The sequence below is a fragment of the Danio rerio genome, chromosome 13, assembly GCF_049306965.1.
Source record: "Danio rerio strain Tuebingen ecotype United States chromosome 13, GRCz12tu, whole genome shotgun sequence".
Classification (NCBI taxonomy): domain Eukaryota; kingdom Metazoa; phylum Chordata; class Actinopteri; order Cypriniformes; family Danionidae; genus Danio; species Danio rerio.
The window spans coordinates 54,377,137-54,385,000 of record NC_133188.1 but is presented as its reverse complement, the minus strand read 5'-3'; the positions used below and the strand labels follow the sequence as shown (position 1 = coordinate 54,385,000).

The 7,864-nt window shown below is 36.2% G+C and overlaps 2 protein-coding genes across 7 annotated transcripts in view; one reads left to right on the top strand and one right to left on the bottom strand.

The window, feature by feature from the left end:
- blnk (B cell linker) overlaps positions 1–7,864 on the top strand; it is a 66,766-nt gene that overhangs the window by 6,372 nt on the left and 52,530 nt on the right. The gene's annotated exons all lie outside the window — the stretch shown is intronic.
- Positions 1–7,864, bottom strand: part of dntt (deoxynucleotidyltransferase, terminal) — a 621,669-nt gene that overhangs the window by 563,020 nt on the left and 50,785 nt on the right. The window lies entirely within an intron of this gene.

Below are 7,864 nucleotides of genomic sequence, written 5' to 3'. Positions count from 1 at the left end.
TGGCTCAAAGCAACTCTAGTTATTTTAAATAATAAGCAAACAAATTAGCTAAGTTAATGTAATACGGTTTGGTCTATTTACCTTTGGCCCACAGCCCTAAATAGAGTTTGGTTTTTGGCCCTTTATAAGAAAAAGTTTTGGCACCCCTGATCTAGACAAAACTAGACTGAACAGAAGAAATACATTTATTAAATCAACAAGAAACAAAGAAAGAAATGGATTTTCATACACACAAACCAAAGGAATAAATAAATTAATTAATTAATTAATTAAATCCAATAAAATAAAATTAAATTAAATAAAACGGCTTGAACAAAATAAATATATTTAATAAATCAACAAGAAACAAAGATATCGATTTTCATAAACACAAGCTAAATAAACAAAAGAGGAAAAATAATCAAATAAATCAAATAAATAAAAAAAATATATTAAATTAAATTAAATATATTTAGTAAATCAGTTCAATTAGACTAAATAAAGAGTAAAATTTAAATAAAAAATATATTATATATATATATATATATATATATATATATATATATATATATATATATATATATATATATATATATATATATGATTGGGCTTTCTCCCTAGCAGCTAAGAGATAACTATAAGACAATGAATAAAATAAAATAAATGACAGACTCAAATAAAACAGGCTCATTTTTAATAAGCAATAAATGTATGCTAAAAAAGAAACCCACTGTTCCTCATTTTCACTTTGTTGACATAAGGACAGAAATTCCTCACATCTAGTACAGAAGCATTACAACAAAAGAAAAATCCTGACAGTCTTGCTTAAGATTAAATCAAACAACTTCCCAAATAGTAATTAAACACCCAACCAGCAAGTAATTACCACAAGAAAAAATACTACAGTAATTTATATTGAATACTAGCGTTATCCTATAGTAAAGTACATAAATCAATCAGTTGTGGCAATTCGATAGTTGCTATGGTAACACAACAACTATAGTAATTAATCTGTTTAATGATTCTGTAGTTGCTATGGTAACAACAACTAAAGTGACTGAAATGTTGTGGAGCTTCTATGGTTGCTTGGGTAACAACTATTGTAATTCATCTGTTGTGGTGATTCTATAGTTGCTATGGTAACAACAACTATAGTAATTGATCTGTTTTGGTGATTAAATTGTTGCTATGGTAAAATAACAACTAAAGTGACTGATCTGTTGTGGTGATTTTATAGTTGCTATGGTAACAACAACTAAAGTGACTGACATGTTGTGGAGTTTCTATGGTTGCTATGGTAACGACAACTAAAGTGACTGACATGTTGTGGAGTTTCTATGGTTGCTATGGTAACAACAACTATTGTAATTCATCTATTGTGGTGATTCTATCGTAGCTATGGTAACACAACAACTAGTGATTGATCTGTTGTGGTGATTCTGTAGTTGCTATGGTAACACAATAGCTATAGTAATTGATCTGTTGTGGTGATTAAATTGTTGCTATGGTAACAACAACTATAATAATTAATCAGTTGTGATGATTCCATAGTTGCTATGGTAACACAACTACTATAGTAATTAATCTGTTGTGGTTATTCTATAGTTGCTATAGTAACACAACAACTATAGTAATTGATATGTTGTGGTGATTCTATAGTTGCTATGGTAACACAACAACTATAGTAATTGATATGTTGTGGTGATTCTATAGTAGCTATGGTAACACAACAACTATAGTAATTGATATGTTGTGGTGATTCTATAGTTGCTATGGTAACACAACAACTATAGTAATTGATATGTTGTGGTTATTCTATAGTTGCTATGGTAGAAACAACCATAATAATTAATCAGTTGTGATGATTCTGTAGTTGCTATGGCAACACAACAACTATAGTAATTAATCTGTTGTGATGATTTGATAGTTGCTATGGTAACAACAACTATAGTGACTGATATGTTGTGGAGTTTCTATAGTTGCTATGGTAACACAAGAACCATTGTAATTCATCTGTTGTGATGATTCTGTAGTTGTTATGGTAACACTACAACTATAGTAATCGATCTGCTGTGGTGATTCTATAGTTGCTATAGTAACAACAACAACTATAGTAAATGTTGTTGTGAGGATTCTACAGTTGCCATGGTAACAACAACTATAGTGATTGATCAGTTGTGGTGATTCTACAGTTGCCATGGTAACACAACTACAACAATACTTGATATGTTGTGGTGATTCTATAGTTGCTATAGCAACACAACAATTATAGCAATATAAACAAATGACCCAGTAGATCGTTTTCTGCATGGTATATTAAACTGTGGGTTTACCACAGTATTTATTTTCAGCTTTTCAGTTCACTATAGTTAATACCACAGTATGCTGGAGCATTCATGAACAAAAAGTTGTAAATACTATAATATATACAGCTTAATGCACTTTTCTACAGTATATAGAGTAAAATAACTGAAGTATTTCCTATGAAATGACTACAGTGATTTTTTATGTGGGTTTCCTTCACCCTCACTGAAAAAGAACATCTTTGAGCGGTAGTCTATAACTGCTGTTTGCCAAATGATCTGCAGATCCTGAAAGTCTGTTGTTCCTGCTCTACATCACACTCATGTCCTCCTGAATGGCTGCTGAACACATAGACTGGACAGTTTTGCATATTGGTGTGGAGTTTATGCAGTGAACATCTGCTGGACGGCTCTATAGATCACAGCTACGCTTGCTCTGATGCTCAGTGACAGTGTGTGTGACAGCGTGTGTGTGTGTGTGTGTGTGTGTGTGTGTCTGTGCTTAATGTATGTGCAGTGTGTGTGTGTGTGTGTTTAGTGTGTATGTGTATATATGCTAGTGTGTGTGCTTAATGTATGTGCTGATTGCGTGTGTGCATTAAGAGTGTGTGGCGAGTTAATGGGTACTTTGTGTATCCTGAGAGTGTGTGTGTGTATGTGTGTATGTGTGTGTGTGTGTGTGTGTGTGTGTGTGTGTGTGTGTGTGTGCAAGAATTAAGAGTGGGTGTGCCGAAAGTGTGTGTGTGGCGCTGAGGGGGTGTGTGTTTAGTGTGTGTTGATTGAGTGTGTGCTGAATGTTCTAAGTGTGTGTGTGTGTGTGTGTGTGTGTGTGTGTGTGTGTTTGTGTGTGTGTGTGTGTAAGCGTATGTGTGCACATGTGTCTGTGCTTAATGTATGTGCAGTGTGTGTGTGCATGCTGATTGTGTGTGTGCATGCATGAGGAGTGTGCGTGTCGAAAGTGTGTGTGTGCACTGAGAGTGTGTGCATGTGTTAAGTGTGTACTGAGTGTGAGCTGAACATGTGTGTATGTGCTAAGTGTGTGTGTCTATCTGTGCTGAGTGTGTGAGTGTGTGTGTGTTTAGTGTGTATGTGTATATATGCTAGTATGTGTGCTTAATGTATGTGCTGTTTGCGCGTGTGCATTAAGAGTGTGTGGCGAGTTAATAGGTACTTTGTGTATCCTGAGTGTGTGTGTGTGTGTGTGTGTGTGTGTGTGTGTGTGTGTGTGTGTGTGTGTGTGTGTGTGTGCAAGAATTAAGAGTGGGTGTGCCGAAAGTGTGTGTGTGGCGCTGAGGGGGTGTGTGTTTAGTGTGTGTTGATTGAGTGTGTGCTGAATGTTCTAAGTGTGTGTGTGTGTGTGTGTGTGTGTGTGTGTGTGTGTTTGTGTGTGTGTGTGTGTAAGCGTATGTGTGCACATGTGTCTGTGCTTAATGTATGTGCAGTGTGTGTGTGCATGCTGATTGTGTGTGTGCATGCATGAGGAGTGTGCGTGTCGAAAGTGTGTGTGTGCACTGAGAGTGTGTGCATGTGTTAAGTGTGTACTGAGTGTGAGCTGAACATGTGTGTATGTGCTAAGTGTGTGTGTCTATCTGTGCTGAGTGTGTGAGTGTGTGTGTGTTTAGTGTGTATGTGTATATATGCTAGTATGTGTGCTTAATGTATGTGCTGTTTGCGCGTGTGCATTAAGAGTGTGTGGCGAGTTAATAGGTACTTTGTGTATCCTGAGTGTGTGTGTGTGTGTGTGTGTGTGTGTGTGTGTGTGTGTGTGTGTGTGTGTGTGTGTGTGTGTGTGCAAGAATTAAGAGTGGGTGTGCCGAAAGTGTGTGTGTGGCGCTGAGGGGGTGTGTGTTTAGTGTGTGTTGATTGAGTGTGTGCTGAATGTTCTAAGTGTGTGTGTGTGTGTGTGTAAGCATATGTGTGCATGTGTCTGTGCTTAATGTATGTGTGTGTGTGCATGCTGATTGTGTGTGTGCATGCATGAGGAGTGTGCGTGCCGAAAGTGTGTGTGGCGCTGAGGGGGTGTGTGCACTGAGAGTGTGTGCATGTGCTAAGTGTGTACTGTGTGTGTGCTGAACATGTGTGTATCTATCTGTGCTGAGTGTGTGTGAGTGTGTGTGTGTGTGTGTGTGTGTGTGTGTGTGTGTGTGTGTGTGTGTGTGTGTGCGCATAGCTAAATGATTCTAATATCAACACACATTCTTAATAAATTACAGTTTTCTGACCTTAGAGCTGCTGTAGGAGACTTTTACACAATATTAGGACACTTTAAAGGGCACCTATTATGCAAACATCACTTCTACAAGTTGTCTAAACACAGTTGTGTGTCAGCAGTGTGTGAATATCTCCAGCCTCTAATTGTAAACATGAATTATATTGTATTGTTTATAATCAGACTTGATGAAAACAGTCTGCAGAAACACTTTGATTGACATTCTCCCTTTGTATGATGTCATCAGAGGAAAGCCCCGCCCACTAGTGCCCATCTTTCTCTTATAAGGGGGCATAATAGGTCCCCTTTAAAATAACCTATGACCTAGCTTACAGCTTGCATATAGATATATTCTCAGATCAGTGTGAAAAGTGTCAAAACAAGAGTCCTGGAGTGTGTTTACTCGTCTTTTCGGCTCCCAGTGAAGTCATAACCATGTCTTTTCGTATGTGCATTTCATTTCCACCGAGCAGTGGGTCAAGCGCGCTCCTGCTGTATTATTCCTCAGATGTCTTTGACTGCTCTCAGACAGTTTTGGACCGGGCTGTAGAAGTGTGTTGGGGACGGCAGGAGCCGGTCTGAGACTCTTCTGTGAAAGCTGAGCTCTTTAATATGCAGCTGTGATTCAGGCTCCGCGTCTCCTCAAGAAACTCAACATAAATAATTCACTTCGGCAAGCAGCATCCGAGGAGCTGCCCGGGCCAAATATTCGATATTTTATTCAGTGTCAAAAGGGTAAGCTTGATTCTCAGGCAGGGCTAGGTGATTTTCTTGTCTTCTCCTCTGCGGAGATTCACAGAGCTCAACATCTCGCATTTGTCTCCATTAGACCCTTTTTGATCTCAATTCTGATGCATAATGCAGAGTGTGTTGCGCTGAAGACTGAGCGGACGAGTGTGTGTGTGTGTGTGTGTGTGTGTCCACGTTCATTTATATAGTTCGATATTTGAGTTTGAGGCCTTTCTCATGGTTCAAGATGAGCTACGTTCACTTTAGTGCTGTTTGATGCTTAATCATGAGTAATTGAGTTGATGATGTCTGCAAATTTAGTGCAAACTATTTATGTGTTGAATTTAAACAAACAAATGAAAGGTAGTAATGTTTAACTTAATTTGTTTGTTTAAATTCAGCCCAAATAAATTGTTTACAGCCACTTAAACACATTTAGTAATCTACAGAATTACCTATAAATCATTTTTTTCAGTGAACATAAAGATTGATTTACTCAAAAATAATACTTTTCTGTGTATGGTGTATATTTATTATGTATGTGTTATTAGACATATCCACATATATACATATCCATTACATTGGTTATATAAAGAAATATATTATATATATATATATATATATATATATATATATATATATATATATATATATATATATATATATATATATATATATATATATATATATATATATATATATATATATATATATATATATATATATAAATATATATATACACTAATTTATTTATGTATTATTTATTTTGTGCTGTTTGTTCGAACTTATATATTAAGTTATATTATATATTATATTGTGTGGAGCATTTTTACAGCGTATCCATATATTGAACTCAAAATAATGTTTTTAATGGGCGGCATGGTGACTCAGTGGTGGTTAGCACTGTCACCTCACAGCAAGAAGGTTGCTGGTTCGAGTCCCGGCTAGGCCAGTTGACATTTCTGTGTGGAGTTCGCATGTTCTCCTTGTGTTGGCGTGGGTTTCCTCTGGGTGCTCCGGTTTCCCCCACAGTCTAAACACATGCGCTGTAGGGGAATTAATAAACTAAATTGGCCGTAGTGTGTGTGTGTGTGTGTGTGTGTGTGTGTGTGTGTGTGTGTGTGTGTGTGTGTGTGAGATTGCGTGAGTGTGTATGAATGATTGTGTATGGGTGTTTCTAAGTACTGAGTTGCAGCTGGAAGGGCATCTGCTATGTAAAACATGTGCTGGAATAGTTGGCGGTTCATTCAGTTGTGTCAACTCCTGATGAATAAAGGAACTATGCCCAAGGAAAATGAATGAATGAATGTTATTAACTTACAGAATATATAATGTACATAATAATAAAATAATAATAGTAAAATGTTAACATAAAAAGCTAAAATTAAAACGCGGCACGTATTACTGAGGCAGAATTAGAGCGTAAATCATCTCCTTGTGGCTCTCAGAGGACGTTTCATCTCTCTGATGGGTTTCTAATCATTTATTAAGCGTTATCAGAGTCTGTTCATCTTATCAGAGCCCTGTGCACTTTCTCCAGCAGCAGAAAACACACACTCAGTACAGGCACACACAGTTTTAGTGTAGGAGAAGAGCGCCACCTGGTGTTTGACCAATAGAACAAGCAGCCAAAGCAACTCACAGATGAAAAGAAAACATCAGTGAACTATCAGGCCCGCAGCCAGCCTGGTGAAAGCGGAGGTTATTTTTTTCTCAAAAGGTGGAGCTTTTTGCAGTTATACGCCTCAGTTTCTATTTAACTATGAAATCAAATGTCACAGATTTTAGTGATATTTTTAGTAGTACTTTTTTTGCTGGATTAGCAAGTCAGATGTCACCACACTTTTTAATGTTAAAAATATTTCCTAAAAAACATTGCAAAAAAAAAAATTAAAACAAGACTAATTTTAAAATACAAATGTATTACATCATATATCATTAGGAAAAATAGCAATCTGTTAACGTTTTAAAGTAAAAAAAACTGTACATTTGTACAACTGTACAAAGATATCCTGTTTTAAATAGTAAAGAAATCTGTGCTTTTAAAAATAAGGAAGTTAATTATTTAACCTGACATGTTCACTGTTCCAAAATATACCGACCCATGGCTAGTGGAGACCGGTGTAGTGCCGAGAAACACACCCCTATGTGCACCACCTCTGAAATGTGCATATATTGACCTAAATTGATTTAAAATAATAATAATAATAATAATAATAATAGAGTTATGGTAACTAATGACAGGTGAGTTCCATCAATAGAAGCCTTCCCTTAGAGAAGATGTATGTTTAAATAAATAACTAGATTTAAATGCAATACAGATGAGATTAAGTGAATTGTTTTTTGTGTGGTTTAGTTTTGATTTGATTGATTTATTTTTTAGCCCTCTCAGGCTCAAATTAAGTTTAAGAAACAGGATATAGGAAATTTGGGGACAAGTTATCATATAGACCTTCACATGCAAAGCGTTCTGGGATGTTGCTGATTTGCAACATTGGCTCAGTGTGGTAATTAGATGCTGACGGCTGAATATGATATGAACAATAACTTTTCATATACAACTTTTCAAACAATGTAACAAATTGCTTTTCTGTAGCAGAACAACAACAAACAACATGGGATCCAAATCCAATATCTCAAATCG